Source organism: Triticum aestivum, chromosome 2D (genome assembly GCF_018294505.1).
Source record: "Triticum aestivum cultivar Chinese Spring chromosome 2D, IWGSC CS RefSeq v2.1, whole genome shotgun sequence".
Lineage (NCBI taxonomy): Eukaryota > Viridiplantae > Streptophyta > Magnoliopsida > Poales > Poaceae > Triticum > Triticum aestivum.
In genome coordinates, this window is record NC_057799.1 from 138,343,427 (window position 1) to 138,352,568 (window position 9,142).

Below are 9,142 nucleotides of genomic sequence, written 5' to 3' on the forward strand. Positions count from 1 at the left end.
AAGAGGGAGAGGCGAGACGGTGGTTTTGGAATGGAGATGATGGAGAGGAGAGGAGGTGGTTTTGCAATGGAGAAGATCAGAAGAGGGAGAGGCGAGACGGTGGTTTTGGAATGGAGATGATGGAGAGGAGAGGAGGTGGTTTTGCAATGGAGAAGAGGGAGAGGAGCGTGCGGCAGCGATTTAGGATTGGACGAGAGGGCCGGCACGCTGTGACTGGATCAAAATCAAAATCAATTTACCCTTCAATTAAGAAAGCGACCCCACATTAACTAGTCTCCCTTTTATTCTGGGTCATAATTGACCATGATTTTCGCACATAAAATATATGTTATACGTTGCAAAAAATAATATAATTTGAAAGTACATTCAGATACGAACCAAACGATACAATTTTTGGTGACATGCATTCACATTTTGCTTGTCAAATACAGTACGTGGTCAAACTTTGACCCAAAATACGCAAAACAACAAAAAAATACTTCCAAGACCAGCGCCGCTCTTCCGCTCTTCTCCTCTTAAACCACCGCCGCTCCTCTCCTGTTCCAATCTAAATGCAGCGCCGCTCCTCTCCTCTTCCATTTCAAAACCACCGCCCCTCCTCTCCTGTTCCAGTCCAAAACCAGCATCGCTCCTCTCCCGTTGTAATCCAAAACCAGCGCTGCTCCTCTCCTCTTCCATTCAAAAACCACCGCCGGCGAGTGAAGGTGCTATGGAGAAGTAGATCGATGGAGGAGTACAACCGATACATGAGGATCGCAGACGGCGACCCTGTGAAGCTAGCTAGGATGTTGGAGATATAGTCTTGGTTTGACAACAAGGACCAACTAGCGGCGACGGCGACATCCATGGCCAAATATCTACAACAGAGCGAAAAGGCGGCGATACTCCCGGAGGGAGTCGCGACGGAGTACATAGAGCTGGTCCTCTGGGCCATGGAGCAAACAGATTCACCGAATCCGATCGTGAGGGAGCGGTGGTGGGAGTATCAATCCCAGATGGAGCATCCACCAGAGATTGAAGGATCGAGCATCTACAGGGTGCCGTTCGTGAGGGTGTCCTGCCAGAGCGAGCCGGTGGAGTCTTCGTCGACCGAACCCAACTGCAAGAGGAGAAAAGCTGTTGGCCCGACGACGCTTCCCCGCCATCGTCTCCCTCGCCGTTCTCATCGTCTCACGGGGCGGCTGTCTGCCGGCGAGGAATAGGAGGGGGCTGCCCCCCCCCCAGCCCAATAGTCGAGCAGGTTGTGAATTGTCAGGAGGAGCTTAGGGTTGTCAATATTTGCAGGTTGTGAATTGTGTTTTGTGTTGTGTATTTTGAGAGTACTTTCAGATATGAATGTCTTTTGAATTTCAGATTTGCAGTATTGAGCATATGAAGTATTCTATGAATTCTAGAGATCTATTTTTAGCACTTAAAAAATGTAGTTTCATAGGAGTATAAAAGTGCAGACAATGTGATTCTCATAGAAGAAACTGCAAGTTCCGTTTCAGATAAGAAACTGCAACTTTCAGAGGCAGAGCATTTATATTAACATGGCCTTTTCAAACAGGGTTAACATCATGTTGGAAGTTTTATTCACGGTCGAAAATGGAACTACCAGCTAGTTAACATCATGCTGATCAACATTCATGCATAGCACATCTTCATATGATGCACAGTCAAAATGCCCACACAATGTCGAGTGTGCGAAACACAGAGAAAACGAGGGACGAAGTTTTGGCAAGTGTTGGACGTGGTTTTGGGCTGCCCCGTCTAGGCTTTCATTTTTAACATGCGCAGCCCACGACCTCGGATGGGAGGTCCATAGGCCTATTTGTATTTTCTAAGGGCTGTCATGTATCGACCGGCCTATGGACCTCCCATCCGAGGTTTTATTTTTGGCAGCCCAATCTATGTATTTTTTTGAAGAAAACGCAGAGGTCTGTTCTATTTTTCTATATAAGAATAGGAACGCCAGGTCCAACTTATGTTTCCCTTCAAACTATATTATATATATTTAAATTATTTTATATGTTATTATATATTATTTTTATTGTCATCATATATTTAACAGATACTTACATATGTAAGAAAACAATATCCCACATCTCATTAACTTATAAAAATAATTTCTTAACAAATAAAATCCTGGATTGTTTTGGCACGAAAATCCTAGTGATTGTGTACAAAAGCTTGGTAAGATTTAAGGACGAATGTAATAATATCACTTATTATTTAAATATATTTATAACAAAATGCTCGGCCCCTTTTTATTTTTTTATAACATTGCTGGCCCAACCCAACATTATAATTAGAATCAGCCCAGCAAAATCGTGTATTTCGAGAAAGTGCAAATGGCCTGTAACTTTTTAGGAAATAAAATAAATGGGCCGCATGGACGCTACATTATTTGTTCACCCAGCCCAGCTAATGGCTGTAATTCAAAAAAAAAGATCAAATTGACTGTAAATTCTACCGCGCAAAAAAAAGACTGTACATTCTGAAAAAATGGGTTGAATACGTGCCACATTTTTGGAGGCTGAAATGTGGGCCAATAGGTCGAAGCTAACGCAAGTCGTTGTCAATTTAGTCAACAAATGATTCTGACATGTTAGCCGTTGGATTTACATCCAACGACCGGCATCCATCTTCAATCTCTCGTCTTCTTCCTCCATCGCCGCCGGGACCACCTCCCGCCTCCTGCTGCTAGCAGCTTTGCTTAGCACGCTTCGCTATGAAGCGTTACTCCACCGTTGGCCAGGCCATCCCTCCACCCCTCCACACCTCCTGTTCTTCTACACCGACTGCCGAACCACACCGCACTAGAACCAGTTAACCCTCGTACACCTCTCCGTCTGCGACTCTACTCCCGCGTCTTCCCATCTCCGGCTCGTTGTTGTCCGGGGCCTCGCCGTCGTCCACCACCTTGGATGCGCTCGGCGCTGCGTGGTCAACGTGGTCAACGAATGACACCATCGGAAGTAGACTGTGCGTGGAGAGGCTGACAGCTGGGTCCACGGCCGCACACAAGGAGATGCCTCCTTATTACGTGCAAAATAATGATTCCTCCACCTGACATCTAGGAACCACTGGAAGAGCCTCTGTATTTCACGAAAATAACGTGCCCCCCGCTGACATGTCGGACCCACCAGCTATCTTCGCACGCAAGGAAGTGCCTCCTTATTACGCACAAAAAAATGAATACTCCCCCTGCCAGCTAGAACCCAGCATAGTGGGAGGCTGACTTGTGGGCCTACCAAGTTGACGGGGACAGAGGGCTTTGTCAACTTAGTCAATATGAACGATTCTAGCTCCTGTTACCGTACGATGTTCATCCAACGGTCGTAGTGCTTCTTCAACCTCTGGTCTTCTTACTCCAGCCGCCCAAACCAGCGCCGGTCGTGCCGCGTGCTCCTGCCTCCAATGGCCGGCTGTGATGCCGCGGAGGCCTCACCGCCCCCTACTACTCCCACCGCTGGCCAAGCCATCCCTCTACTCACCCACACCCCCTGTTATTCTGCGGCGACAGCAGCCTCACACCGCAGCCGAACCAGTGAACCCTCGTACTCCTCTTCGCGTGGGCATCCACTGCTGCGTCTTCCCCGGCTCCGAGTCGTCCCCTTCCTAGTCCTCGCCGTCGTCCACCGTCGTGGTGCTCTCGGCGCGGCGTGGTCAACGTGGTGAAGGAACAACTTCCATCAGACGTGGACTGTACGTGGAGAGGCTGACAGCTGGGTCCACGGCCGCAGCAAGGAAGTGCCTCCTTATTACGTGCAAAATAATGATTCCTCCACCTGACAGCAGGGACCCACCAGCTACATCTTCGCACGCAAGGAAGTGCGTCCGGGCAAAAAAAACGATTCGCCCCCTGACTGCTGGGACCCACCAGCTACATCTTCGCACGCAAGGAAGTGCGTCCGGGCAAAAAAAAACGATTCGCCCCCTGACTGCTGGGACCCACCAGCTACATCTTCGCACGCAAGGAAGTGCCTGACAGTCGGGACCCACCTGGTCGAAGCATACGTAGCGTTGTCATTCTGGTCGCGAACGTGTACGTACATATATACTGGTGGATGTGGAGGCGCGCACGTGTCGTAGTAGAGGCGCGTACGTGTCGTAGTAGAGGCGCGCACGTAGCATGTACATGTATGTACAGTGGCCAGGGTGCAAGAAAGAAAATACGGCCATGTATGTGTACATACGGGCGGGGTCTCGAACGCCTACTCGCGCATACGTACGGCCAGGGCTCGTGTACATGGCTGGGTCGGAACGGAGAAACAGCGTCGTCGTCGTGTTCATGGGGAGGCAACGGAATGCGTCGTGTTCATGGGGAGGCAACGGAATGCGTCGTGTTCATGGGGAGGCAACGGAATGCATCGTGTTCATCGGAAAGCAACGGAACGCGTGGGAGCCAACCGGCTGGGTCGGAACGGAATGCGTGGTCGTGTTCATCGGCAGGGCTTGGACGGAACAGGCGATAGAAACGAGGCCTGGCGTACCGCAAAACGGAGGAAACGGACCTCCTACGTTCGGAACGGGGTCCTGTTGATCGGGAGGGGTGTGGCGTACCGCAAAACGGAGGAAACGGATGTAACGCCCGGATAATCAAGCTACAGTAATTCCCCGCTAATCATGCCACGTCACCTCGGATACTGTTGTTAACCATGGGATGATCCAAAAACGTTTCAAAATTCAAATTTAAATTAATGCCGACAGAAAAGGCTTTTCAAAAATTGAAACAAAATGTTCGGTGGGTGCCAAATATTACAAGGGTAATTATACTAAAGAAAACATATTTTTATAAAATGCCTAAATGCGTTTAAATGAATTAAAACAGAAAAGAAAATAAATAAATAAATAAAAAGAAAATACAAAAGAAAACAGAACAAACAAAAAAAAGAAAAGGAGAAGGCCCCTGCCCCACTTGGGCTTCGGCCCACCCGAGCCAGCTGGCCCAGCAGGCCAGCCCACCTCCCCCGGTCGCCTCCCTCCTCCCTGTTCACCCGACCCAGCGACCGCGCTCGCCGGTCGCCGCCGAACCCTCTCGCCGTCCCCGTCGGCGAAGGGATAAGGGTGACGCCCTGCACCCCCCTGGCCCCTGCCCCCACTCCCCCTCGACGCCCCTCCCTCCCAAATCCACTTCTCCTCCCTCTCCGATCCCCTTCCCCACCTCGCCCGGACGCCACCGCCGCCATGCCTCCGGCCTAGCCACGGCCACCGTGCCCACCTCGCCGCCCCACGGTGTCTCCAAGGACCGCCGCCGTGCACTCCGTCGTCCACGCCCGCACGCAGGAGCCGAAAGTCCCTCGCCGTTCGCCCCAGCCTTCTTCTTCCTTCTCGAACCACCGCCGCCTCGCCAACAACTCCGGCAGCCGCGCGTCTTCCCCGGGCCTTCTCAGCAACGGTGGTGAGCTTCCGCTTCTCCTCTCCCTCGCCGTTCGCTCGCCCGCGCCCCCGAGCTAGCCCCGCCACCGCGTCCGAGAGCTCGCCGTTGCAGTTCGCCTCGCCGTTGCAGCCTCGGTCCCCTGAGCTCGAAAGCGAGCTCGGTCCCCTGAGCTCGAAAGCGAGCTCGGCCCCATGCTCCTGGGGCTCCAAGGGCCCCGTAGAGCAGATCCGCGCCGCTCACCGTACCCCCCTAGCGCCGTTCCACCCGTGCCCGACCTCCGACCTCCGCCGTTGAGGTCGCCGCCGTCGAGGCACCCCCGCTCCGACCATGCCGTAGCCCCCGAACGACGCGGCTTCGCCTCCGCTTTCGAATGTGCTATAGCGTGGGCCAAACGGTGCCCCGTAGCCCGTTTTCGGCGAGATCCGAGCCGCGCTGCCGCGTTTGGCGTCGCCGGCGTTGAGCCGCCGGCCGCGCTGAGCTGGCACACCTGGGGCCACCCCCTGGGTCACTGCCAGTGGGCCCTCTGGCCCCCTGTTGACCAGTTGACCTGGTCAACTGGGCTGACTGGGCAGGCCCCAGCCACTGACGTGCGGGCCCCACCACTTAATCCAATAATTAAAACATTCTAATAATTAAAACTAATTAGTTTAGATGATTAGACAATGACAGGTGGGGTCCAGTAGTTAATTAATCTAATTTTAGTTAATTTAATCTTCTGTTAGTCCACTGTCTATGACAGGTAGGACCCACCTGTCTGGTTTGACTGGTCAGCCGACCTGTTGACCTGCTGACGTCAGCATTACCTCATGCTGACGTCATAATTCATTTTTGCTAAATTCAAATAATTCCAGAAATTCAAATAATCTTTGAAAATTCATATCTTTTAAACTGTAACTCGGATGAAAATGTTTTCTACATGAAAGTTGCTCAGAACGACGAGACGAATCCGGATACGCAGTCCGTTCGTCCACCACACCTCCCTAACCTATCGAACTCGCAACTTTCCCCCTCCGGTCCATCTGTTCGAAAACGCAAAACATCGGGAATACTTTCCCGGATGTTCCCCCCTTCACCGGTACCACCTACTGTCGCGTTAGGACACACCTCACACTGTTCGTTGTCATGTCACGCATCGTCATGCTTATGTTTGCATTGTATTTACGGTTTCTTCCCCCCTCTTCTCTCCGGTAGACTACGAGACCGACACTGCTGCTGCCCAGTTCGACTACGGAGTTGACGACCCCTCCTACTTGCTCGAGCAACCAGGCAAGCCCCCCCTTGATCACCAAATATCGCCTATTCTTCTCTATACTGCTTGCATTAGAGTAGTGTAGCATGTTACTGCTTTCCGATATCCTAGCATGATGCATAGCCTATCCTTGCTACTACTGTTGTTACCTTTACCTGCAATCCTACATGCTTAGTATAGGATGCTAGTTTTCCATCAGTGGCCCTACATTCTTGTCCGTCTGCTGTGCTATACTATCGGGCCGTGATCACCTGGGCGGTGATCACGGGTATATACTTATATACTATATACAGGACACATGTGATGACTAAAGTCGGGTCGTCTCGTAGGAGTACCCGCGAGTGGATCTTTGTGGCGGAGCGACAGGGCAGGTTGAGACCACCTAGGTGAGAGGTGGGCCTGGCCCTGGTCGGCGTTCGCAGTTACTTAACACGCTTAACGAGATCTTGGTATTTGATCTGAGTCTGGCCATTTGGTCTATACGCACTAACCATCTACGTGGGAGTAGTTATGGGTATCCCGACGTCGTGGTATCAGCCGAAGCTCTTTTGACGTCAGCAACTGAGTGGCGCGCGCCGCATTGGACCGTAAGCTCGCGCTTGTATTAAGGGGGCTAGGTCTGCTTCCGGCCCCGTACGCAACGTGCAGGTGTGCATAGGGCGATGGGCCCAGACCCCTGCGCGCATAGGTTTAGACCGGCGTGCTGACCTCTCTGTTGAGCCTAGGTGGGGCTGCGACGTGTTGATCTTACGAGGCCGGGCATGACCCAGAAAAGTGTGTCCGGCCAAATGGGATCGAGCGTGTTGGGTTATGTGGTGCACCCCTGCAGGGAATTTTATCTATTCGAATAGCCGTGTCCCTCGGTAAAAGGACGACCCGGAGTTGTACCTTGACCTTATGACAACTAGAACTGGATACTGAATAAAATACACCCTTCCAAGTGCCAGATACAACCCGGTGATCGCTCTCTAACAGGGCGACGAGGAGGGGATCGCCGGGTTAATAGGGAGGAAGTTTGATCGGAATAAATATAAATTCTTTTCTTATTTCTATTTTATGATTGACCAATATAAACATCAACAACTTCAAATTGGACTCGTTTCCCCTCAACAAATAAAGGCTTGGGCTAACAAAAACCTACCTAATGGAGAAGTCGTTGGCGAAGTCACAAGGCCCTCTACTTTTCATTATAAAACCGATAAACCAGAAAAAGATGGATTGTTTTGCGAAAGAATCTTTGGACCCATAAAAAGCGGGATTTGCGCTTGTGGCAATTCTCGAGCGAGCGGAGCTGAAAACGAAGACGAAAGATTTTGCCAAAAATGCGGGGTAGAATTTGTGGATTCTCGGATACGAAGATATCAAATGGGATACATCAAACTCGCATGTCCCGTGACTCATGTGTGGTATTTGAAAGGTCTTCCTAGTTATATCGCGAATCTTTTAGATAAACCTCTTAAGAAGTTGGAGGGCCTAGTATACGGCGATTGCTCTTTTGCTAGGCCCAGCACTAAAAAACCCACTTTTTTACGATTACGAGGTTTATTCGAAGAGGAAATTGCATCCTGTAACCACAGCATTTCTCCCTTTTTTTCTACCCCAGGCTTTGCAACATTTCGAAATCGGGAAATTGCGACAGGAGCAGGTGCTATTAGAGAACAATTAGCAGATTTGGATTTGCGAATTATTATAGAGAATTCTTTGGTCGAATGGAAGGAATTAGAAGACGAGGGGTATAGTGGAGATGAGTGGGAAGATAGAAAAAGACGAATAAGAAAAGTTTTTTTGATTAGACGCATGCAATTGGCGAAACATTTTATTCAAACAAATGTAGAACCATAATGGATGGTTTTGTGCTTATTACCGGTTCTTCCTCCCGAATTGAGACCTATTGTTTATAGGTCTGGAGATAAAGTAGTGACTTCAGACATTAATGAACTTTATAAGAGAGTTATCCGTCGGAACAACAATCTTGCCTATCTATTAAAAAGAAGTGAATTAGCGCCAGCAGATTTAGTAATGTGCCAGGAAAAATTGGTACAAGAAGCCGTGGATACACTTCTTGATAGTGGGTCCCGCGGGCAACCGACGAGGGATGGTCACAATAAAGTATACAAATCACTTTCAGATGTAATTGAAGGTAAAGAGGGAAGGTTTCGCGAGACTCTGCTTGGGAAACGGGTCGATTACTCGGGGCGTTCTGTCATTGTTGTGGGTCCTTCGCTTTCATTACATCAATGTGGATTACCTCTAGAGATAGCAATAAAGCTTTTTCAGCTATTTGTAATTCGTCATGCTTATGTTTGCATTGTATTTACTGTTTCTTCCCCCCTCTTCTCTCCGGTAGACTACGAGACCGACACTGCTGCTGCCCAGTTCGACTACGGAGTTGACGACCCCTCCTACTTGCCCGAGCAACCAGGCAAGCCCCCCCCCCCATGATCACCAGATATCGCCTATTCTTCTCTATACTGCTTGCATTAGAGTAGTGTAGCATGTTATTGCTTTCCGATATCCTAGCAGGATGC